The 24,992-nt window shown below is 49.8% G+C and overlaps 1 long non-coding RNA gene across 1 annotated transcript in view; it reads left to right on the forward strand.

The window, feature by feature from the left end:
- The window catches only part of LOC113878072, a 32,687-nt gene that overhangs the window by 1,283 nt on the left and 6,412 nt on the right, over positions 1 to 24,992 (forward strand). Inside the window, exon 4 of the long non-coding RNA XR_003506898.1 lies at positions 826 to 935. This is a non-coding gene — a long non-coding RNA (uncharacterized LOC113878072). The remainder of the gene's footprint in view (positions 1 to 825; positions 936 to 24,992) is intronic.

Raw genomic sequence — 24,992 nt, forward strand, 5'->3', positions numbered from 1 at the left:
AATCCCATGGACAGAGGAGCCTGGCGGGCTACAGTCCGGGGCGTTGCAAAGAGTCAGACACAACTGAGCGACTAACACACACACGGTGTCGGGTGCCACACCAGCTGCTGTGGGACCACCATGTCCCACCATCCTCACCACAGCCATGCATTAGGCAAGATCACAGTCCTTGTGTTGCAAGCGAGGTCCTTGAAGCACAGAGATGTTAAGCCACTTGCTCAAGGTCACACAGCCAGAAACTGAAGGAAAAGGACGCCTCGTTACTTGAGCTTGGAGCATTTCCCCATTGAATTCCTCAAAGCCCTTTGCCTCCCTCTCCAGGGACCAAGTGGGTCACAGGTTGCTGAGAGAAGGATTCAAATTGAGGTGATTGCTTGAATTTACAAATATGTATTGGGCCCCTGCTCTGTGCTGGGACTGGGGGGTCTCGAGATGAATCAACACATTTCCTGTCCTCATGGCCTTGGCCGCTAGTCTGTGAGGTGGGCCAGTTTCTCGGCTCTGAGTTGGCCCCAGGGCTCCCAGCTAAAGAGACAGCAGCCATGTGACTCCCTCTTCCCCATGACAATGTGACCCTGCCCCAAGGCCTCGGATGATTGGGCCAAGCTGGGACAATCCTGGGTTTGGAGCCAGAGCTTAGAGCCTCTGGTTTGTTTTGTGGCTGATTGTCTGGGGTTTCATCCAAACCGGGGGCCCGGGGAGCCTCTTCGGGAGAAGCCAAGGTAGGTGCATGAACACTGGAGTCAGGGACAGGAGCTTCGGAGAAAGAGGAGCTGGTGGACACCTTCCTCGCGGCTGTGACAGCAGCTAAACGTTCTCTTCCAGGTCCTGTGAAGCTCACCCCTCCCCTGCACACAGATTTCTACCTTTTCTTGAAGCTGCTTTGAATTGGTTTGCATTTTGGGAACCAGATGACCCCTAGGATAGAAGACAAGGTGAGAAATCCAGGTTGGGTGGAGGATCCCTGTGCTGGAGGGGCCTGGAGGAAAGGGGTTGGGAATCTTCCTGGGGCCTCAGCAAATGACTGGGGTCTCACCCCAGGCAGAGAGGAGAGACAGAAGGGGCGTCCCAGGGAGTAGGGGGCAGCCTGGCAGAGGGAACAGTCCACACCGAGATGGGCAGATGTGCCAGTGGCCGACATGCTCTGGAGCCTTCCTACAGGGGTGTGCTGGCAAGTGATTAAAATCTGGCTTTCTGACCTAAATTACGAAATCAGTCATTCATTTGTAGCATGTGCTGATTCCCACGGTGTCAGTCCTCCTGCCGTGGTCAATTTCAGGCTGTTGACGTGATGTCAGTTTTTGAATGTGGAGAGAGTGGTTCCCATGAACTGGTCAGAGCCGGTTCTAGGAGACCACCCATCAGGTCAGCAGGTCATCACCTAAACGCAGGGGCCACATGGAGAGGACAGGAGAGGAGGAGCAAGATGGGGTTGGGAGGGTTTTTTGAACTTTATTTTACCTCTTTGTATTTTTTGGCTGTGCTGGGTCTTCGTTGCTGTGCCTGGGTTTCTCTAGTTGCGGTATGTGGGCTTCTCACTGCGGTGGCTTCTCCTGGGGCAGAGCACGGACTCCAGGGCCCACAGGCTTCAGTAGTTGTGGTACATGGACTTAGCTGCCCTGCAGCTTGTGGGATCTTCCCAGACCAGGTATAGAACCTGTGTCCCCTTCATTGGCAGGCGGATTCATAACCACCAGGGAGGTCCCTGGGAGGGGTTTCGAATGTGTGTTCGGGAGGCTGAGCTTCAGTCTCAACTGGCAGAAGCCCAGGCTTGATTGGGTGCTTTGGGTGGGCGGGTGAGTCAGCAGCTCTAGGCTCTTTGTGGTCTGCTGAGGCCTGGCCTCCCCTTAGGCTGGTCCTTTGAATAACCCCAGGGGGGTCTGTTCAAGCCTGGTACTGGATCTGGGGAGGGGTGCATAGAATGTGAGGTGCACTTTCCCAGCAGAGGGGGAGAAGGCGAGTTCTGACTCCCCCAGCCAGCTGTGCCGCGGGCCCATCCCTCATCTTAATGAGTCTATCCAAATCTCGTTTGCTAATGAGGATTTTAATGGTCACAGGCTGACAAGCGAGACTGAGAGGGGAGACGGGAAGGTCGTTACAGAAATGAAGTGTGGAGCTAAGTGGCACGCCACTGCCATCCACCTTCCCACCAGAGTGGCTGAGCCATGGGAAGCAGGGACAGGCTTGCCTCACTTTGGGGGCTCCTGGCTGGGCCTGGGGTCAGCACCACGGACAGGGCACAGCTTCGTTCTGCCTTCCCTTGGTCTGGCATGCCAGCTGCTTCTGCTCCCTGATAAAGTTTGTTTTTCCTAAGCTTCAGATGGGGTGTCATCCCCCTTTGGAAATCTTGAGTGCAGACCCAGATGCTGTCTGCAGGGCAATCTTTGCACAATCTCGTAGCACCTATGACAGGTGTTAAAATGCTTCATTTCCTTGGCTGTTTTCCCTACTCATTTGTAAACCACCTTGAATGCAGGGTGTGTGTTTCCGTCTCCATATTCCTGAGTCCTGACCATGTGCCCAGTACTCAGGGAGAGAATTTGTTGGGGAATGAATGAATGAACTGGTGAATAAATGCGTAGATGGACAATGTGTTCAATGAAAGAATCAATGGGTATAGAATCCTGGCTAGGCTATTGAAAGGGTGGGTAAAGATTCAGATACAAAAAGAAACATCCCATGCTTGAGACTGCACAAGAGGGACAGGAAAGTTACAACAGAGATTTCCAGAAATCTTCTTATCCATCCCTTCACCATTCTTCCTTGATACAGAGCTAGTCAGATAAAAACAACACATTTCAGCATTCTATACAGTTATCTGTGGCCATGTGACTAATTTATAGCCAACAGGGTGTAAGGAGAAATAGTGTAAGGGGAGGGGCATGCCCTTCTCCTTCCCTCCCTCCTTCCTATTGGCTGGACTGTGGGGCTGATGGCCGGAGCTGCAGCAGCCGTCTCAGACTGTGAAGCCAGCCAGTTTGGAGCAAAATGATAGACTGAGTCTTCTGATGACTCAGCAGAACAGAGCTTCTGGTCTAGTCCTGGGTTGCTAACATCTAGATTGCAGTGGGAGACAGAAACGAATCTCTAACATTTTATCCTGTTATTTTAGGCTTCAGTGCCTCAGTTCAGTTCAGTTCAGTCACTCAGTCGTGTCCGACTGTTTGCAACCCCATGAATCGCAGCACGCCAGGCCTCCCTGTCCATCACCAACTCCCAGAGTTCACTCAAACTCATGTCCATCGAGTCAGTGATGCCATCCAGCCATCTCATCCTCTGTTGTCCCCTTCTCCTCCTGCCCCCAATCCCTCCCAGCATCAGAGTCTTTTCCAATGAGTCAACTCTTTGCATGAGGTGGCCAAAGTACTGGAGTTTCAGCTTCAGCATCAGTCCTTCCAAAGAACACCCAGGACTGATCTCCTTCAGAATGGACTGGTTGGATCTCCTTGCAGTCCAAGGGACTCTCAAGAGTCTTCTCCAACACCACAGTTCAAAAGCATCAATTCTTCGGCACTCAGCCTTCTTCACAGTCCAACTCTCACATCCATACATGACCACTGGAAAACCATAGCTTTGACTAGATGAACTTTTGTTGGCAAAGTAATGTCTCTTCTTTTGAATATGCTATCTAGGTTGGTAACTTTCCTTCCAAGGAGTAAGCGTCTTTTAATTTCATGGCTGCAATCACCATCTGCAGTGATTTTGGAGCCTAAAAAAATAAAGTCTGACATTGCTTCCATTGTTTACCCATCTATTTGCCATGAAGTGATGGGACCAGATGCCATAATCTTAGTTTTCTGAATGTTGAGCTTTAAGCCAACCTTTTCACTCTCCTCTTTCACTTTCGTCAAGAGGCTTTTTAGATCCTCTTCACTTTCTGCCATAAGGGTGGTGTCATCTGCATATCTGAGGTTATTGATGTTTCTCCTGGCAATCTTGATACCAGCTTGTGCTTCTTCCAGCCCAGTGTTTCTCATGATGTACTCTGTGTATAAGTTAAATAAGCAGGGTGACAATATACAGGCTTGACGTACTCCTTTTCCTATTTGGAACCAGTCTGTTGTTCCATGTCCGGTTCTAACTGTTGCTTCCTGACCTGCATATAGGTTTCTCAAGAGGCAGGTCAGGTGGTCTGGTATTCCCATCTCTTTCAGAATTTTCCACAGTTTATTGTGATCCACACAGTCAAAGGCTTTGGCATAGTCAATAAAGCAGAAATAGATGTTTTTCTGGAACTCTCTAGCTTTTTTGATGATCCAGCAGATGTTGGCAACTTGATCTCTGGTTCCTCTGCCTTTTCTAAAACCAGCTTGAGCATCTGGAAGTTCACAGTTCACATATTGCTGAAGCCTGGCTTGGAGAATTTTGAGCATTATTTTACTAGCATGTGAGATGAGTGCAATTGTGCAGTAGTTTGAGCATTCTTTGGCATTGCCTTTCTTTGGGATTGGAATGAAAACTGACCTTTTCCAGTGCTGTGGCCACTGCTGAGTTTTCCAAATTTGCTGGCATATTGAGTGCAGCACTTTCACAGCATCATCTTCCAGGATTTGAAAGAGCTCAACTGGAATTCCATCACCTCCACTAGCTTTGTTCATAGTAATGCTTTCTAAGGCCCACTTGACTTCACATTCCAGGATGTCTGGCTCTAGGTGAGTGGTCACAACATCATGATTATCTGGGTCGTGAAGATCTTTTTTGAATAGTTCTTCTGTGTATTCTTGCCACCTCTTCTTAATATCTTCTGCTTCTGTTAGGTCCATACCATTTCTGTCCTTTATCGAGCCCATCTTTGCATGAAATGTTCTCTTGGTATCTCTAATTTTCTTGAAGAGATCTCTAGTCCTTCCTATTCTGTTGTTTTCCTCTATTTCTTTGCATTGATTACTGAGGAAGGCTTTCTTATCTCTCCTTGCTGTTCTTTGGAACTCTGCTTATATCTTTCAGATGCTTATATCTTTCCTTTTCTCCTTTGCTTTTTGCTTCTCTTCTTTTCACAGCTATTTGTAAGGCCTCCTCAGACAGCCATTTTGCTTTTTGGCATTTCTTTTCCATGGGGATGGTCTTGATCCCTGTCTCCTGTACAATGTCATGAAGCTCTGTCCATAGTTCGTCAGGCACTCTGTCTATCAGATCTAGTCCCTTAAATCTATTTCTTACTTCCGCTGTATAATCATAAGGGATTTGATTTAGGTCATACCTGAATGGTCTAGTGGTTTTCCCTACTTTCTTCAATTTAAGTCTGAATTTGGCAATAAGGAGTTCATGATCTGAGCCACAGTCAGCTCCTGGTCTTGTTTTTGCTGACTGTATAGAGCTTCTCCATCTTTGGTTGCAAAGAATATAATCAATCTGATTTCAGTGTTGACCCTCTGCTGATGTCCATGTGTAGAGTCTTCTCTTGTGTTGTTGGAAGAGAGTGTTTGCTATGACCAGTGTATTCTCTTGGCAAAACTCTATTAGCCTTTGCCCTGCTTCATTCCGTACTCCAAGGCCAAATTTGCCTGTTACTCCAGGTGTTTCTTGACTTCCTACTTTTTTTTCCTACTTAGCTGAAACTAATCCTAAGTCATATATGCGCCACCATGAAAGACAGACTCAAGCATAAGGGTCAAGGGCAGATCAGTACGGTGAAATTATGGACGCTGGTCCTGAGCAGGGTTGTCGAGACTCACCCAGGGTGACGTCTAAGCTGGGCGCTGAAGGAGGAAGGGGGCACGTGAGGAGCAGAAATGTGGGGAAATTGTTAGAATGCTGACTGGGCTCCCAAATCCCAGGTACCTGTCCCCATCCAGCCTGGAGGAGCTCCCTGCATCTCTTCCTGTGCTCAGCATCCTGGGAAGAAGGAAGGTAGCTAGTCAGGGCTCCCAGGTCAGGGCAGCCAGGAATCCTGGCAGGGGCTTGGGACACCGAGAAGACCAGAGACCAGGAGACAAGCACCGGCATCAGATTGTGTCAGATCTTTGATTGCTTTCTCCATTTCCTCTCCCAAGTGGGGAGGCTCTCAATCATGGCTGGCTGCTGGGTCCACCAGGCTGTGCCACCCTCCCATGGCCTGATTCTATGCCTTTGGGGGAGGAGAGCTTGGCGAGGCACTCCAACGGGAGATGTGAGGGGCAGGATTCTCAGATGACCTCCAGTGACCCACACCCTTCAAAATTCCCCTCCCTTGAGTGCAGTTGGGGCCTCTAACTTGCTTCTCACCCAGAGAATATGGCAAAGGCAAAGGATTTTTGCAGGTGTCATTAAGGTCCCTAAACAGTTAACGTTGAGTTCATCACAATGGAGATTATCCTGGTGGGCCTGATCTAATCAGGGAGAGGGACCAGAAATCAGAGGCCCCCCCTTTCCTGCTGGACTTTAAAGAAGCAAGCTGCTAGGAATTCTATTGCTGTCAGGAAAAATGGATCCTACCAAGCATCATGTGTGTTTGTCAGGGGACTCCAAGCCTCAGAGGAGACCCCAGTCCCAGCCACACTTCTAGTGCAGCCTGGTGAGACCCCGGCAGAGGCCTCAGCTAGACTGTGATCAGACTCCCGACCCACAGAAGCTTTAGTGTCATAAATGTGTCTTGTTTGAAGCCACTACATTTGGAGTAATTTGTTATGCGGCCATAAAGATTTCACGCAGAGAGGCCAGCGTGTCTGGACTAACCCTGCTTTGGTCCTGCCTCCTGGCCCACCTCTCTCAAGCTGGGATGTTAGGCTATGTGGGATCTCTGCTTATGGCGACGTGATGATGAGAGAGAAAATTAAAATCCAAGATGGAGCGATTGGAAAACTGTAATCTTGGCGCACAGTAGTGCTTAGATTTCCCATTATTGATCCCCTCAGTGGATATTCTCCAATCTCGTAATTACAGGAGGACATTTTCAATTTGGGCTGAATTGCCTCCCCTCCCCCCACGCCGCTCCTTGATTTCTCTGAACTCACAGTAAGGCCAGGTGGGTTGCAGGCAGCTGTGGAGTCTAAACAAACAGTGCTAATCACTTTAATTGAAATCCTATCCCTGCCATAGGAAGGCTCCAGCAAGTGGTGTCTTCCTCTTATCTCCGTGGGGCAGGGGGTGAATTCTGCCCCTGGTTTGAGGCCACTCAGGGCCATCTGCTTCCTGTGGCTGACCTCCTGTGAATTCCTGAGTTCCTGTTTAATCCTGGGTGAGGCTGACAGGTGCTGGGGTCTCCTGAGCTAAACTTTATCCCCCTGTCTCTGGTACGATTTAAGCATCTCTGCCAGGATCCCTGGGCCAGCACACTGAATCCTCCATTCTCTGCTTTGTTGGCCACCGGGCAGTTCACCTTATCAGCGGGCTAACCCACTGGTTCTCCCCTCCCCCAGGGATACTGGGCAGTGACTGGAGATATCTTGGGGGTTACAACCTGGGAGGAGAGTGAGTAGGGACCGGGGATGCTGTTCGACCCCCTCCAGTGCACAGGATGGACTCCGGGTGATCTGGCCCCAAATGTCAGCAAATAGTGTGAAGGCTGGGAAAGGAAAAATAAACATGCAGTCAGCATTGCTAAGAGAGCTCTCGGAAATGGATTGGGGAGGCCGTGCAGGAAGTGTGACTTATGCATGTCTCAGCCTGGCTGGAGTCTGACCTTTTGACCTGATGAAGTCACCCAGCCCATCTACCAGAAATGCAAGATGCCTGTTGGACCCTTACCCTAAAATAACTTGTGGTGGTCTATCTACTCATCAGACCCCTGTCCAGAGCCCCTCTCACCACTGGCCAGGAGCATGTAAAGGAGAGATTGTCCCACAGAAGAAATTACCACTGCAGACACCAGGGAGACGTATACTGCTCACAAAAAAACATTTTCCCCTAAAGCCCATCAAACCTGGCATTTAACCAGGACTCACAAACCCTAGCAAGCCCATTAAACCTGGCATTTAACCAGGAATCACAAATCTCAGTCCCAGAGCGACCCTGCTGCTCCATAGCCTAGGAACACGGGGAGCCACCGGCTTTACAGGTTTTGCTTCTCATGGTTCCTTTCTCTAGTTTTTATCAGGGAAAGGGAAAGATTACTCCCTGGCTGCCTTCCTGGCTCCCGCCAGCCCCTGAGAAGCCACGAAGCTTTGGCTCATGGAGTGTTTGCCAGGTTGGGCACTGGGGGTACAGAGAGTAACTCAGTTCGGGTAGAGAGTCTGCAGGACTCTTAAAGGACATGGTCTGATCCTGTCCCCATCTGAAGTGAGGGGCCTCCAGGGGGCCCCTCTTCACTAGCATTGTGCTGTCCATGGTCCTGAAAACTTGGCCAAGGCTGTTGGAACCTGGTGGGGCCAACATCCCAAACAGCCATGTAGATGAGACTTGAGGAGGGTCACCTGCCCAGGAGGTGGCTCTGCTCAGCTGGGTGACGCCTTCTCCCCTTAAAGAAAGTGGCCGCAATGTGCCTTCCCAGGAGGGTGACAGGCTGAGGGCCAGCAGAGGAGCAGCTGGCCCTCAGGGAGGGGGCCCATTGCTCAGACCTCTCTAGTGCTCACCATCTTCTTGTCTCCGTTTTCTCATGTCCCTTCTGTAGAACCTCCGAGGTCCTTTGTTTGAGGGACCACACATCCTCATTGTCCAGGTGGGTGCCTCGTGTCCTGGCATGATAATTAAAGGCTCTTCTTTTCATGCTAAGAGATGTTCTGGCTTAGGACATGGGAGGGGGCCGTGAGGACCCCTGGGGACAGTGTGGCCACGAGACAAGGGTAGTCTGTGGCTGGTGCCAGTTTGAGAACAGCACCTTACTTGTCCACCAGCAAGTAAGTGCAGACCTCGAGAGGATGCGTGTAGAAACTTTCATAGCAGTTGACAAAGACATTTTATGGCTGATGATTTAATAGTAATAGAAATTAGATTTCTTTTGGTGAGTTATTTAAATTTCATTTTTCTAATAATTCCTTTTTATATTACTTTTACAGAGTGTTAATGGTGCAGCCATTTGGGAAAAGAGGTTGGCAGTTTCTAAAAAAGTTAAACATTGGGACTTCCCAAGTGGTCCAGTGGTTAAGGCTCTGCGCCTCCCCTGTAGGAGGCATGGGTTCGATCCCCGGTCAAGGAACTAAGATCTTGCATGTTGTGTGGCTTGGCCAAAAAATTAACAAAAAATTAAACATATGGCCCCTATGTTTAAAGCTACCCTATATGATCCAGCAATTCAGGGTATATATACATACATGGCTTCCCGTATGAAATGGACATGAACATGGTCAGACTTCAGGAGATGGTGAGGGGCAAGGAGGCCTGGCGTGCTGCAGTCCATGGGGTCACAGAGTCAGACACGACTGGGCGGCTGAACAACAACAACAAAATATGCCTTCCCAGGTGGCACAGTGGTGAAGAACTTGCCTGCCGATGCAGGGGAGTCAGGTTGTATCCCTGGGTCCAGAAGATCCCCTGGAGGAGGGCATGGCAACCCACTCCAGTATTCTTGCCTGGAGAATCCCATGGACAGAGGAGCTTGGCGGGCCGTGGTCCATAGGGTCACAGAGAATCGGACACGACTGAAGTGACTAAGCACACACACACACACACACGTGTGTCCCTGGCGGCTCTGGGTCTTGGTTTCTGCACTCGGGATCTCTGATCTTCACTGTGGCGTGCGGGATCTTTAGTTGCAACACTTGAACTCTTGGTTGCATCACATGGGATCTAGTTCCCTGACCAGGGATGGAACCTGGGCCCCCGGCACTGGGAGTGTGGAGTCTTGGCCACTGGCCCACCAGAGAAGTCCCTCAGAGCTCTCTTGTAGGTATTGTTATTGTCTTGAAGTTACTATTGAACAAAAGGAGCCTTTGAGAGAAGCTAGGTGGCTTGTCCACGGCCTCATTGCTACTTTGTGGAGGAGCTTTGAATGCAGATCTGCTTGTCTTCACCCTGCACCCCCTGTGCCCTCCAGGTGCCTGGATGGAGTGGATGGAGCAGCAGATGGAGAGGGATGAACCTGTGGAGGCAAAGAGGGAGGCGGGAGGAGACACCGAACGTAGCAGGGCCCCCTCGCTGGTGTGATTTTCCCTATCACAGCACTGCTTGGGTAGATCAGCAGTTGGAAAGCTGGCCCTGGTGCTGTGGAACCCAGTGCCCAGCTGAGAGAGAGGCAGGGGAATGGACAAGATGAGTCTAACATAGTGTGGCTGACATGAGGAAGGTCTGGGAGCATCACAGAATCTGGGCTTTCTGGCAGTCTCATGCTTGCGATCTGACTGCCAGACGTGTGTTGGGTGGACCTGACATTCTGGTCCAACCATGGGGGAGCAGGAAAGATGGAGGAGACCCAGGTCTTCTTGGGTTTCAGGGAAACAAAAGAGCATACAGGGGCCGTATACAGAAAACACTGCCAACAAGAGCAAGCTGAGACCTCCATGGATGTGAGATCTTGAGGCTCCCTGGGGGAAGCTTCTAGAAGATAGCACTTTGGGGTGGAGTCTGGCAGAGAAGGGAAGGATGTCGGCTGATGGAGGGGGTGGAATCTGGGGGGCGGGGGGCATTCCAGGACACCTCCACCATCACCGTCATTTAACTTTCATTTTGTAACTCCAGGCATCACTCACTCAGAATGCGGATCATAAAAATTACAATTGATGTTTCAATTAGTTATAATTTACAGAGCGATTATATTTAATTTCTATTTTATTGTATTTTAATGGCTTCAAATTTCTTGTTGATGAGATTCAGCCCCTGGTCTGAAGTCACCAGGCTAGAAGTTGGGGAAGGGGGCTCGCGTTCTTAAAGGGGTGGGTGGGCCAGCGATCGCTTCAGGGCTTCTCGCTGGCCCAGTAGTCTCACACCAGCCTTTGCTGTCACGGGTGGGGAGTGGGGTGGGAGGCAGAATAAAACCTGCGGGGTGGTTAGGGGGTGGATGGGGGGAGGGAGGCTTGGGGGCCTTTGCCCTGCAGGCATCTGTTGAAATGATGGGAGAAGCTGAAATGATGGAAGAAAAGCATTAGCATCTTTTTAACTAAGAATCTGGGGGAATGCAGCCTAGACAGCAGGCAGGGCGGGGAAAGAGCTGAGCGGGGCTGCGGGGGAAGCACTGAGCTGTGCCCCTCCCCCAGGGCGCGGAACCCGGGGGTGCCAGGGGAGGGGGCGCAGGGGCCCGGAGCCTGCAGCGTAGAGGAGAGAAGCTGGGAGAGCGGAAGTTGTGCTTGGCATGTTCGCATCCCGGGCAGTGCCAGCTCGGGCAGCACGTGGTCACCGCAGGCGCTTTATAAATATCAGATCCGCCGCCTTGGTTTGCTTGGCCCTGAACTCCGGACCGGAACTCCTCGGGACCCGATCCTTCTAAAGCTCGCTGTTATTTGGAAAAAGTTCCCGGCACCGGCCTCTCCCTTTCTCCTGTCCTGGAGGGTTGGGGGTGGGGGTGGGGTGGGGGCGGCGATGGGGAGCTTGGGCGCAGAAGGGGGCTTTCCAGAGACTGAGGGCTCCCAGCCCTGGCTCAGTTCCCGAGACACCGAACCCTCTAACTTGGGTTAGAGCGGGGAGAGCGGCGGCCGCTCCTGTGCGGGGCTCGGTAATTGGACGTGGCCCGGGGGTGCAAGGCCTTTCTGCCACTCGGTGACTGTACACAATGCCGCCGCCTTTGAAGAGGCTTCAAAGCGTTTGCCGGGGAGGCCCCCGAATCATCTGAGAAGCAGACTGGACTCTGCCAGGGCTGAGAACAAGGACGGGGACAGCTCCGCGGAGCTTCCCTCCTCCCAGCTTCCCAGGTGGGGGCCAGGAGTCCGCACATCAAAGTCCCAGGAACAGGGGACCTGGCGCAGATCACAGGGCCTCAAGCAAACCACTCCTGCTGATGGTTTTGAATTTCTATCCAGCAGGACGCTGGGAGGGCTGGGAGGAGGTTCTAGAGGCTTGAGAACTGAGGCTGGGATTGCCTGAGCAACGGTCACTTCAGCTCCTGCAGCTGGGGGCTGCTGGAGAAGGTGGAGGGAGGGTCTGACCCAGCACACCCCTCCCCCATGCCTTGGAGGGCGGTCCTGCCCTGCGGCCCACAGGGAGGGTGAGCAGATTGCCAACTAGCCTTTGAAGGTCCCGGAAATCTTAGCAGGGAAAGAAAGATGTTTCAAGGAATGGACATTTCAGGCCGGAGAAGAAAAAGCCCGAGGGTGACTGCGTTTTCTAACTTCCAGACAATTAACCAAGGAGGAGGGTGAACAGGCCTTGTAGGGGTTTTACATCCTCTTGACCCTGTCAGAATTTGAGGCGGAAACCCTGACAGCCGTGTCTCCAAGGCTTTGCATGTACCCAGAATCATCCAATTTCTTGATAATTCCAGTGTTCTCGGCAATAACTACTGAAGCTCCAGGTTTTCCTAATCAGATTGTTTTTTAAAAAAGAGGTAGATCGTGTATCAGTTGTACTGAAGGATCCTCCCCTTATTCAGAAATCCTGTAAACCAGGAGGCCCCAAACTTCTTGGCACCAAGGACTGGTTTCATTCCAATCCCAAAGAAAGGCAATGCCAAAGAATGCTCAAACTACTGCACAATTGCACTCATCTCACACGTTAATAAAGTAATGCTCAAAATTCTCCAAGCCAGGCTTCAACAGTACATGAACCTTGAACTTCCAGATGTTGAAGCTGGTTTTAGAAAAGGCAGAAGAACCAGAGATCAAATTGCCAACATCCATTGGATCATCAAAAAAGCAAGAGAGTTCCAGAAAAACATTTATTTCTGCTTTATTGACTATGACAAAGCCTTTGACTGTGTGGATCACAATAAACTGTGGAAAATTCTGAAAGAGATGGGAATACCAGACCACCTGACCTGCCTCTTGAGAAATCTGTATGCAGGTCAGGAGGCAACAGTTAGAACTGGACATGGAATAACAGACTGGTTCCAAATCGGGAAAGGAGTACATCAAGGCTGTATATTGTCACCCTGCTTATTTAACTTATATACAGAGTACATCATGCGAAACGGTGGGCTGTATGAAGCACGAGCTGGAATCAAGATTGTCAGGAGAAATATCAATAACTTCAGATATGCAGATGACACGACCCTTACGGCAGAAAACGAAGAAGAACTAAATCTCTTGATGAAAGTGAAAGAGGACAGTAAAGTTGGCTTAGAACTCAACATTCAGAAAACTAAGATTATGGCATCTGATCCCATCACTTCATGGCAAATAGATGGGGAAACAATAGAAACAGTGACAGACTTTTATTTTCTTGGGCTCCAAAATCACTGCAGATGGTGACTGCAGCCATGAAACTAAAAGCTGCTTGCTCCTTGGAAGAAAAGTTATGACCAACCTAGACAGCATATTAAAAAGCAGAGACATTACTTTGCCAGCAAATGTCCATCTAGTTAAGGCTATGGTTTTTCCAGTGGTCATGTATGGATGTGAGAGTTGGACTATAATGAAAGCTGAGGGCCGAAGAACTGGTGGTTTTGAACTGTGGTGTTGGAGAAGACTCTTGAGAGTCCTTTGGACTGCAAGGAGATCCAACCACTCCGTCCTAAAGGAAATCAGTCCTGAATATTCATTGGAAGGACTGATGCTGAAGCTGAAAGTCTAATACTTTGGCCACCTGATGCAAAGAACTGACTCATTTGAAAAGACCCCGATGCTGGGAAAGATTGAAAGTGGGAGGAGAAGGGGACAATAGAGGATGAGGTGGTTGGATGGCATCACTGACTCAATGGATATGAGTTTGAGCAAACTCTGGGAGTTGGTGATGGACGGGGGAGGCCTGGTGTGCTGCGGTCCATGGGATTGCAAAGAGTCGGACACAACTGAACGACTGAACTGAACTAACTGATTGGTTTCACTGAAGACAACTTTTCCACAGACCAGGAATGGGGCGGCGGATGTTTTAGGATGATTCAAGTGCATTACTTTTATTGTGCAGTTTATTTCTATTATTTTTTAAAAGGTATTTTTTATGTGGACCATCTTTAAAGTCTTATGCATTCCAATATTGCTTCTGTTTTGTGTTCTGGTTTTTTTTGCCACGAGGCAGGCAGGATCTAGCTCTCCCACCAGGAACTGAACCTTCACCTGCATTGGAAGGCAGAGTCCCAACCACTGGCCACCAGGGAAGTCCTTGGTGTTATTTAGTCACTAGGTCATGTCCGACTCTTTGTGACCCCATGGACTACAGCACGCTAGGCTTCCCTGTCCTTCACTGTCTCCCAGAGTTTGCTCAAACTCATGTCCACTGAGTCAGTGATGCCATCCAACCATCTCATCCTCTGTTGCCTATGGCCCTCAATCTTTCCCAGCATCAGGATCTTTTCCGATGAATAGGCCCTTTGAATCAGATCAGCCAAAGTATTGGAGCTTCAACTTCAGCACCAGTCCTTCCAATGAAGTCCCTATTTCTGTTATTAGCACATCAGCTCCACTTTGGATCATCAGGCATTAGATGCCGAAAATTGGGGACCCCTGCTTTAAGCAACCGGAACGGGCAGGCTCGCTCCGCATCTTGGGTCTGTTCACACGTCCAGGCGGGGTGGTGATGGGGGCATCACACCAGAACACCTCTAGGAGCCTCTGCGTGTTCTCACCCTGGACACACACCTGAGGATGGGGTCGCATGACCCGTGGCTCCCGAAGCAGAACCATAATCAGTGGCTGTGGGTTTGGGAAGTGATCTGCGCTCTGCTCCACCCCCCACCCAGTGGCTGGCGATGAGCATCTCTTGGCGTCTCTTCCTGTATTATTTCCTGCATGCTCAGTCACTTCAGTCATATTCGACTCTTTGCAACCCCGTGGACTGTAGCCCGCCAGGCTCCTCTGTCCATGGGATTCTCCAGGCAGGAATACTGGAGTGGGTTGCCATGCCCTCCTCCAGGGGCTGTTCCCGACTCAGGGATTGAACCTGTGTTTCTTACCTCTCCTGCATTGGCAGGTGGGTTCTTTACCGCCAGTGCCACCTGGGAAGCCCATATTATTTCCTAGAGCTGCACTAACAAATGACCACAAATTGGGCAGCTTAGAACAACAGAAATAGCTTCTCCTGCAGATCTAGAGACCAGAGGCTGGGCTCCTGCTGAAAGCTCTGGGGGAGAATCTTTCATTACCTCTTCCGGCTTCTGGGGGCTCTGGTGTTCCTTGGCTTGTGGCCGCATGACTCCAGTCTTTGCCTCTGTCTTTCCCTGGCCTCATCCCTCTGTGTCCGTGGGGGTCCTTTTCTGTCTCATACAGGACAGTCTTGTGGGATTCAGGGCCCACCCTAATCCAGTACCATCTCAAGTCCTCACCTTCACTACATCTGCAAAGATTCTATTTCCAAACGAGGTCACATTCTGAGGTTCTGGGTGGAACCAAAGGTTTTGGGAGACACTGTTCAATAAACTACACCCCTACAGCTCCTCCCGCTTCCTTTCCCTGGTAACACACCCTCCTCTGTTTGGGAAACTCTCCTGTCACCCCCTCCTGAACTCACGTCTGCCTGGCTCCAGAGGCAGACCTGAACCCCCGAGGAAATCACTCCTGTCTCCCGGGCTCTGGGAATGGATCCAGGGAACAAGAGGATCTGAGCTGTCAGTCATCCCAGAGATTCAGATGTTCCTCAGCATCAGCAGGAGAGGGAGAGGGAGCCCCTGAGCTAGGAACGCACGTGTGTGGAAGGGCCTTGGCCATCTCCACCCCACTGCGTGGAGCAAAGCAAGCTTAGCTGCAGAAGGACAGAGCAAGGCCCTCCCCATCCCATCTCTGCTCAAGTGAGTCTGAGCTGCGTTTCTGCCACCTGCCACGAAGCCCTAACACAACACGTATTAAAGGATGAATAACCATTAGCAGAGGTATTGAGGAGGGCTGTGTGAGCAACCATCAGCGATGCTGTTAGGAGGGAGCTCCGTTTTGGGCGGCTTCCCACATGACTCAGTGGTAAAGAAACTGCCGGCCAATGCAGGAGAGTCTGGTTCAACCCCTGGGTCAGGAAGATCCCCCAGAGGAGGAAATGGCAACCCACTCCAGTATTCTTGCCTGGGAAATCCCGTGAACAGAGGAGCCTGGTGGGCTACAGTCCATGGGGTCGCAGAGTCTTAGCAACTTAGCGACTAAACAACAACAACTGCTTTGGGCAGGGGCTTGGACTGGATGAATGGTTTTGATAACCATGTATTAGGCACCTCCTGTGTGCTAGGCACTGCAGGCACAGAGGTGAAGGACAGTGGCGAAGTTGTCTTGCATTGACAAAGAGCAGGGGGGCTGCCTCAATGAGATGCTGGGGGTGAGGGGACAGCGAGGCTCCAGTAGCTGCCGGGTGGTCCATGGGAGCGCCCCCTGCAGTCCTGGGGGCTCCCTGTGCTTGGTGCACTGCAGGAATTTAGGAAGCGTTTGTTGAATAACTGAGTTTGGATTATTTGATGGTTCACCTGCTTGTCTGTGTGATTCATGCTGTGTACATCCTCTCCTTCGTTTGCACACCTGCCCTCCAGCCCATGCGTGCACGCGCGCGCACACACACACACACACACACAGTCAGCTGCCAGGTATGACGCCAGGCACCTCGGAGAGCTGAGTAAGCATCTGTGGTCCACATGATGGAGTGGCTGGCAGGTGAATGATTGGCAGAAAGCTGCCTCTATCCATCTTGCTGTCGGGGCCCTCACCGATGTGGCAGTGGGGGGTCGGGGTGTGTGACTGGCCCCTGGAATCTGGCTAGTACCCAGCTCCTCTGACTCGCTGAGTGGATAATCCACGGCGTGTTTTATCCAAGGTCTCTCTCCCCTTGCCACCCAGGATGCTTCCGGGTCGTCTCTAGCAAGAACCAGGCACCCTGTGGTCATTTCAGCGCTGGTTCTTGAAGCTCAGGCTGTCTTGGCGACCTTGGGAGCACGTTGAGGGGAGAGGGAGGGAAGTTGCAGAGGGAAACGTGGGATGGACAGGGTGGTCTTTCTGTTTCTAGATACTTCTACCATCTCTCTCCTTGGAGGGTGAGTCTGTGCTGCAGGTTCCTTCTATGACCACTAGATGTCAGTGTTTCTTAATGGATGGAAACTGGGGTCTTGAGCTGGGGTGATGGAGCCAAGATTAAGGTGCCTGGATTGTTCCTGTTTTAGAGACGGGGAGGAAGACTCCAGGGAACAGAGCCAAGGCTTAGGCAGGGATTCCCCTGGGTGAGACGTAGTGAACTGGTCGAAAGACCCCCGGAGTCCTGACTCCCAGTTCCCTGGTGTCCCCAGGACAAGAGCTGCAGACAGGTGAGAGTGAAGGTGTGGGGTTGGGGAGGGGGGCAGGTACGGGAGGATGAACCCGGGGACACGTGAGGGCGGCCTGACTGTGAGCGGGGGTGAGAGAGAGGACTTGGAGCGCCGCAGCTGGGAAAGGCCCGCTCACCGTTCCTGGCGTTCCTCCTCTCATCCGGTTTCCCATCCTCCTTTCTGATTTTGGTCTGCTGTCCGAGAAGTTGGCGGACGAGGGCCAGGCCGAGAGGCTACACTTCTCAAAGGAGACCCTTCTGACACTGAACTGAAGCGCAGGCTGCGTGACAGCCCTCTTTGGAGTTCATCCTTCCACACCCCCTGCTTCCTGTCCTGCAGCCCTGGTGTAGCGCTGGGAGCCCAGGATGCCCTCCATCTGTGTGCCCAAGGAGGGGCGGGGTGGGGCGGGGAGAGGTTTGCAGAGACTGAGCAATGGAGGGGGCTGGAGCCTTGTACTCGGGAGACCTGGAGATCCCAGAGTATAAAGCAGGGTTGGATTCTGAGCCCCACTTAGGGTGGCGGTAGTTAAACAACCTCTGCCGCCCCAAGTGGAAGAAGGAGTTGGAGTTAGGGTGACTGGGGCATTTTGGGGCAGACCAAGATGGGTACTGCTGTGGTTTAACCAGAGATAAGGAAGGTTATCTGCTGCCTCCAGTATGTTTCCTATGAACTCAAGTTCTATCATTAGAGACTGATTTATTTAGGTCAAGCCCTGACTCCCCCTAGGAGCTTCCCATGGTTTCTTGCTTGTAATAGACCATTCAGTAAATATTTGTCAACTGAGCCTCCATTAAAATGGAAATATCCCCGAGGAGGGATCAACCGGTTGCTCCTTTGCTAACACTTCACTGTGAATCAGTTTATCAGCTAACTAGCGCTCTCACCAGGCTTCTCGGGGCAGAGGCCCAGAGCAGATGTGTTCTGAGGGCCTGCCTGGGGGGACAGGGCCATCTGGAGCTCAGTCCTGAGTCCGGCTGTGAAGAGGCTAAGAGCAAGGGCCAGGGGCTCAAGGTCAGTGCAAGGACACTGGGGATGCCTGTGGCCCACAGATGTGATCATGCCCCTCCTCTGACAGCTCTTTAATGCTCTCCTCAGGAAAATGTCCCAACTCATCACCAGGGATACGTATACAGACCCTCCTGACTGGACCCCCTCTCACCCTTCCAGCCGCAAGTCTTGACATTCTATTTTTTAAGAACCTGTATTTATTTATTTAAAATTGACGTATAGTTGATTTGCCATGTTGTGTTAATTTCAGGTGTACAGCACAGTGATCACAAACACACACACACACACACAGATCTATTCTTTATCAGATTCTTTCCCACTGTAGTTTATTACAAGGTACTGAAGACAGTTCCCTGTGCTATACAGTGGGGCCTTGTGGGTTATCTATTTTTAGATATAATTGTGTGTATATGTTAATCCCAAACTCCTAATTTATCCCTTCCTACCCCCTTTTCCATAAGGAAAAGCCATAAGTTTGTCTTCTATACATGTGAATCTGTTTCTATTTTGTAAAGGTCAGTTGTATAACTTTTTTTAGATTTCACATATAAATGATATTTGTCTTTCTGTGGTCTCGTCATTCTAGGAACTTCAGCCAAACTCTTCCATGAAGGTAACACGAGGCCCGTGTTGCGTCCTCCCTTTGAACGTGCCTTTTGTTCTCTACGCCTGATTCACTATCCCACACTCTATCTGGTTAATCCCAGGTCACTATTTACATTCAGCTTGGATGTCACTTCCTCCAGGGAGTCCTCCGTAACCCATCTGAGGTTGAGGTGGTTTTCCTTTCAGATGATCTTCTGTTGCTGCATTCTCACAACAGTTATAGCACTGAATTTAACAGATTAATCTGAAGTAGTACCTATTCAGAATTTTAAAAAATTCTGGTTGTGGAGGAGGCTTATAATCAAAAGTTCCAGTTGTCGGCCCCTACCAGTCAAGGTCTGATCAGGAAAATCGAAACCTCCTTAGTTATTTTAACAGAGATTTAATATAGAGAATTAACTCAACATGAATTGTAAGACTGAAAAGATAAAAAGAAAACATGGATATAGTAGCTGCAGAAAGAAGCTGTCGGCCCTACAGCTTGCGGAACACAGGCGGGAGGCTGGGCTTATCTGACCCCAGAAGCTTGAAGAAGGCGTAGCACGGAGCTGGGCTCAGACTTCTGCGCAGGGGCACTGGCTGACTGGTACTGATGTGTTTGAAGGGCCCTTTGATGAGGCTCATGGCATAAAAAACTAGATACTGGCGTGAACTGCTCCTGCTGGGGTGGAGATCTGTTGACAGAGGGATTCAGACAAGAAGAGCGAGAAGATAGGCAGAGTGCATCCCTTCTCCCCGCTCCCGCCCTCTGGCTGCTCTCTGGTTCTTTTCTTGGCAGAAACCAACAGGGAGTCAGCTGGCAGAGCAGGTGCAAAGTCCCAGCCCGAGTCCCATCCCAACGCCGAGTCTAGAAGGATGAACTTGGAGTTGAGAGACAATAGCCTAATGACCTATGCAGTCCATCCCTTTGGCTACATAGCATCCACAGCCTTCCACACACACGTGAACTCCATTGAATGATGACAACACGAGATTTATGCCTTTTCCTTGCCAGGTGCAGCTATCTTTTTACAAAGACCCTCAACTTGTCCTCAAAAACGTGCTCAGTTGCTCAGTTGTGTCCAACTCTTTGTGACCCCATGGACTGTAGCCCACCAGGCTCCTCTGTCCTTGGGATTTTTCAGGCAAAAATGCTGGACTGGTTTGCCATTTCCTACTCCAGGGGATCGTCCCGACCCAAGGATGGAACTTGCATCTCCTGTGTCTCCAGCATTGGCAGGCAGATTCTTTACCACTGAACCACCTGGGAAGCCTGCTCTCGAAAACAGGAGATACAAAACCCTAACAGCCATTATATCCACCTTTGGGTGACAGTCATGGTATCATTTCTGAGTGAGGTTGATTACCCTTCAAATATGGTCAAAATGCTATCTGAATATTCTATAACTTAAAGACCAAATAAGACACAAATAAGCCTATGGAACAGAAACAGAATCAGGGACATAGAGATTGGTAATTGCCAAGGGGGAGGGAAATGAGAGAAGGCTGGATTGGGAACTTGGGATTTTCGGATACAAAAATCGTGTATAGCGTGGGTAAACATCAAGGTCCTACTGAATAGCACGGGGAACTATATTCACTATCCTGTGATGAGCCATAATGGAAAAGAATATGAAAAAGAATGAATATGTATGTATGACTGAGTCACTTTGCTGTATAGCAGTAATTAACACAACTTTGTAATTCAACTCTACTTCAAGAAAAAATAATTAAAAAAAAGGCCAAACAAAAAGTGAATCACCATCTTTCTTAGAAAATCAAAAAGAGGAAGGAGAGGGAAAAGAAATTAGTTAATATTCACAAATACATAACAGGTCGATAGGTAACAATCAAGGAAGAAGAGATTCATGGTTTCTACAGTTCTTGTCTCTGTGAGGCCGTAGTTGATATTTGTAACCTGTTTCCCACCGCCCGTTCCGTATTCACGGTACTTCTCTTAGACATGGGAGTACTAGGTAGATGCTTTACCAGCTGAGCCACCAGGGAAGCCCAAGACTACTGGAGTGGGTAGCCTATCCAGTAGTCACCCGGAGAATTTCCTGGGTTCCCGGTCCTCCTCATGTAGCAGAAACCTCCGTTCTCCCTGGTGATTGGAAGAGCGACTCTCTGGGGACGTCCCTGAAGGTCCAGCAGTTAAGACCCTGCGCTTCCGCTGCAGGGGCCACGGGTTCAATCCCTGGTTGGAAAAGAAAAAGAGAGAGAGAAACTTCTTGTTTTGTTTATTTAAAAGAGAATGATCGTGTGTCAGTCTCAACTTCTAATTCATAGGAATCTTTATTCTGTTCTCATGGGAGCATTTCTTTCTTGGATCCAAGGACCTTGAAATCTGTAGAGTCTGAAGTTGAGGGGACAGGAAGTAAAAGTGCCATGACAGTTGTGAGCTCTGATGGTGAGGGAGGGCCTTCCCCTGTGGTCCAGTGGTTGAGACTCTGCACTCCCAATGCTTGTGGCCCAGGTTTCATCCCTGGTCAGGGAACTCTCCTGGTGGCTCAGCTGGTGAAGGATCTGCCTGCAATGCAGGAGACCCTGGTTCGATTCCTGGGTCGGGAAGATCCCCTGGAGAAGGGATAGGCTACCCACTCCAGTATTTCTGGGCTTCCCTGGTGGCTCAGCTGGTAAAGAATCTGCCTGCCATGTGGAAGACCTGGGTTTGATCCCTGGGTTGGGAAGATTCCCTGGAGAAGGGAGCAGCTATCCACTCCAGTATTCTGGCCTGGAGAATTCCAGGGACTGAATAGTCCACGGGGTCCCAAAGAGTCAGACACGACTGAGGGACTTTCACTTTCGCTTCAGGGAACTAGATTCTTCATGCCCAGCAGGACACGCTGTTCGGTCTTGTGGCACTCGAGGTCTTTAGCTGGGTTGTGTGAACTCTCAGTTGCCATGTGTGGGGTCTAGTTTCCTGACCAGGGGTTGAACCTGGAACCCCTGTGTTAAGCTTGGACTCTCAGCCACTGGACCGCCAGGGGCGTCCCTTTCAGAGTTACTGTCAATCGGGCATGCCCTGTTCACTTCTGGTTGGTGCCAGTGTATCACGCAGAACCGTCTGTAAGCAGATCCGATTTCTTTTCTTTTCAGTCAACTGATCGTAAAGAACTTCCTAGGAATCCGCATGTGTAGTTTAATCTTTCAAAGGCAACCACTATTTTTTTTGTTGTCTTGATCGATCTCTAATACGGTAATATTTCTCCTTTTTTGTTTTTGTTAATTTCAAACCTGTACTGATTCCCTACTGTGAAAGATGTAGTAGTTTTCTCTTCCCACCCATTTCTTTTTATTTTTGGTAATTATATTTATTTCTCACACTAGTTACCTTCACAATTTTAAAGTACACACTTAAAATACCCAGTTCTTATTCTCTTAACATGAGATGGTAATTCTTGAGTGCTTACTCTGTGGGATGAGAATTTTATTTATTTATTTTATTTTTTACTTTTTAGTCACGTGTAGCATGTGGGATCTTAGTTCCCGGACCAGGGATCGAACCTGCGTCCCCTGCACTGGAACCTCGGAGTCTTGACCACTGGACTCCAGGGAAGTCCCAAGGGGAGGATATTATTTCCTATCCTTCCTATCTCCTTTCCTCCCCACTCCTTTTAACGTCCCAACTTCTGCCAGCTTTATCTTTACTTTTATGTTGTCAAAATTGATGACATTTACATTCTGTTCTTTAACCACATCTGTCACCCTGGTTTTATCTACAGATTCGTCTTCAAAGTTGGAATCTAATCAACAGCCTTTGTGTGTTGGTGATGAAGTAAATATTGTTTTCCCCAGTGAACTAGGAAATACAGAGGGGTTGTGTTTTCTTTTCTCTCCCTCTTATATCACAACCAATGTGCACAAACGTAAAGGAAACGCACAATGAAATCAAATAGACCGGGGACTTCCCTGCGGGTCCGGTGGCTCAGACTCCAAGCTCTCAGTGCAAGCGGACTGGCTTTGAACTGGTCAGGGAACTAGAGCCACGACTAAGAAGACCGTATGCCGCAACGAAGGTCCCGAGAGCCACAGCTAAGCCCCAGCGCAGCCAAGATAAATAAGTAACAAATGAAGTAAACGCAAGAAATCAAATAGGGTATCTTTTTGTATTCTCCATCAATTCTTTGAAATCATGCTTAGATTGAGGTCATGATTGTTTGGTATTAACACAATTTAGTTTTTGGAGTATTTAAGTGTACACTTTAAGTTCTTTTGGGGAGAAAAGTTACCTTCCTCATCATTTCATAAATATCTTTTGGTTTCTTATTAAGTCTCTCAATTGCTTAGACAACATTGAGCTCTTCTTAAAGATTTTGTGGGTGACGTCCACCACCAGAATCTGGGGGTTTCCTTTACTGGGAGTTTTGCTTTTTCTCTCTTCCTCAGTATCCTGTTCACTGTGTTAGAGGACTTCCTCTAGTCATTTCTTTAGAAAAAGAGGTAAAGTTTCTGAATTTTCGGATGCCCCAGGTGCTATTTTTCCTCCGTAGGTAGTTTGGCTGGGCGTAGAGTTGGTTAAATTTTGGTGAGCATTAGACTATAAACAAGTAAACAAATTTTAAAAGTACTGATTATAATAAGTTCTTTGCAGAAAAACAAGTAAGTGATGGGTATGGAGCAACTGAAGAGCTTCTTTAGATAGAGCAGTGGGTGGATTGTCCTAGAGAAGGTGACTTTTCAGCTATGAGTTGGGAGACAGGAGGAGCAGTCACTTGAATCAAGTTTGGAGGGTATGGTGCGGGGCAGGGTGGGAGGGGAGTGGTCCAGGCACAGGAAACCGTTGGTGCAAAGGCCCCCAGTCTGTTCTTTCTGGAAACTACCAAACCTCCCTCCTTGTGTTCTAGGAGAGTTGATTTCCCTCTGGGTTTTCAACTAGTCTGTGAGTGTTTCTGTTACTTGCGGCCAAGAGTCCTCGGTCATGTGAGTTTTGTATTGTTATTCCATTTTCCTAAATGAGGGGTCTGAGTTTTAGAGATGCCGAGTAACTTGCCTGTGGTCACTTGGAGGGGAGGTTAGAGAGAAGCCAGGCGTGTTGGCTGCAAAGCTGTCTCTCCCTGTTGCTTCTCCCTGAATCCTTGTCCCCACACCCAGAGACAGGGATTCCTTCTTTGTCGGACTCTTGCAATTTGGCTTCATGATGCAATCATGGCCAACATGCATCTCAGAACTCTCCCTACAGCCCCAGTTTCAAATGTTGCCCCGTCACCCCGCCAGTGCACTTGAGTTTCTCAGACCTTTGCCCTGAAGGAGCTCAGAAATTCCAGTCGCTATCGCTCCACCACCTCGCATTTTTGCTCCTTTCTTCACTGTCTCGTTAACTAAGGGGAAAGCTGGGGAGGCAGACTGAGAGGTGAGAGGTTCGTGGGAGCAAAGAGAAAAGAAGGTGGCGGGGAGGAGCCAAGTTAAGAAAGAAAGAAGGAAGGGGACTTTCCTGGTGACACAGTGGTTAGGGGTCTGCCTGCCAATGGAGGGGACACGGGTTCGATCCCTGGTCTGGGAAGATTCCATGTGCCGTGTGCTCCACAGCTACTGAGCCTGCGCCCTGGAGCCCGGGGGCCACAGCAAGAGAAGCCGTGGCCATCTCGATGAGAAACCCGTGTGCTGCAACAAAGACCCAGTGCAGCCAAAAATAAATTAATACATTTATTAAAAAATAAAACGACAAAAAGAAACACAATGGATTCTGACTCAGAAAAAATGATGCCTTTAAAAAAGGAAGGAGGAAAGAAGACAAGAAGGGAATGATGCAGAGACTCGACTGAACGAACGCAGGCCACGTCTTCCCTTTGATCTCAACCCAAAGGCCAGTCTGGTCACGTGAATTTGCCCGACTCCTCGCTTGGACAGGGTCCTGCCTTCCTTGGGCTGAAGTCCGAGCTCCGGGGCCTTGCCCAGAAGGTCCTGCCTCTCCCGCCACTTCTCCCCCTTCTTTAAGACTCCAGTCCTATCCTTCAGTCCTTCTGGGAGTCTTCAGAGGCACTGAGGCCCGCCCGTCCCTTGGGTCTCTGTTCCTGCTGCCTGGATATTCTTCCCTCTTCTTTCACCCCCCTCACAGCAGGTCCCAAGACCAGGGCCTGCAAGCAGATTATTAACTTGGGGAAGTTACCTACCCTTGGGAGCAGGAACAACAGAGCAGTCAAACAGGGAAGTAGGGGAACCAACAGGAGCGCGTGGTCACAGCTGCAGGACGCTGGTACGCCGTGTCACGGGCAGCAGGGCGTGTGTCTCAGACCTGTCCACCCACTGGGCA

Source organism: Bos indicus x Bos taurus, chromosome 19 (assembly GCF_003369695.1).
Source record: "Bos indicus x Bos taurus breed Angus x Brahman F1 hybrid chromosome 19, Bos_hybrid_MaternalHap_v2.0, whole genome shotgun sequence".
Lineage (NCBI taxonomy): Eukaryota > Metazoa > Chordata > Mammalia > Artiodactyla > Bovidae > Bos > Bos indicus x Bos taurus.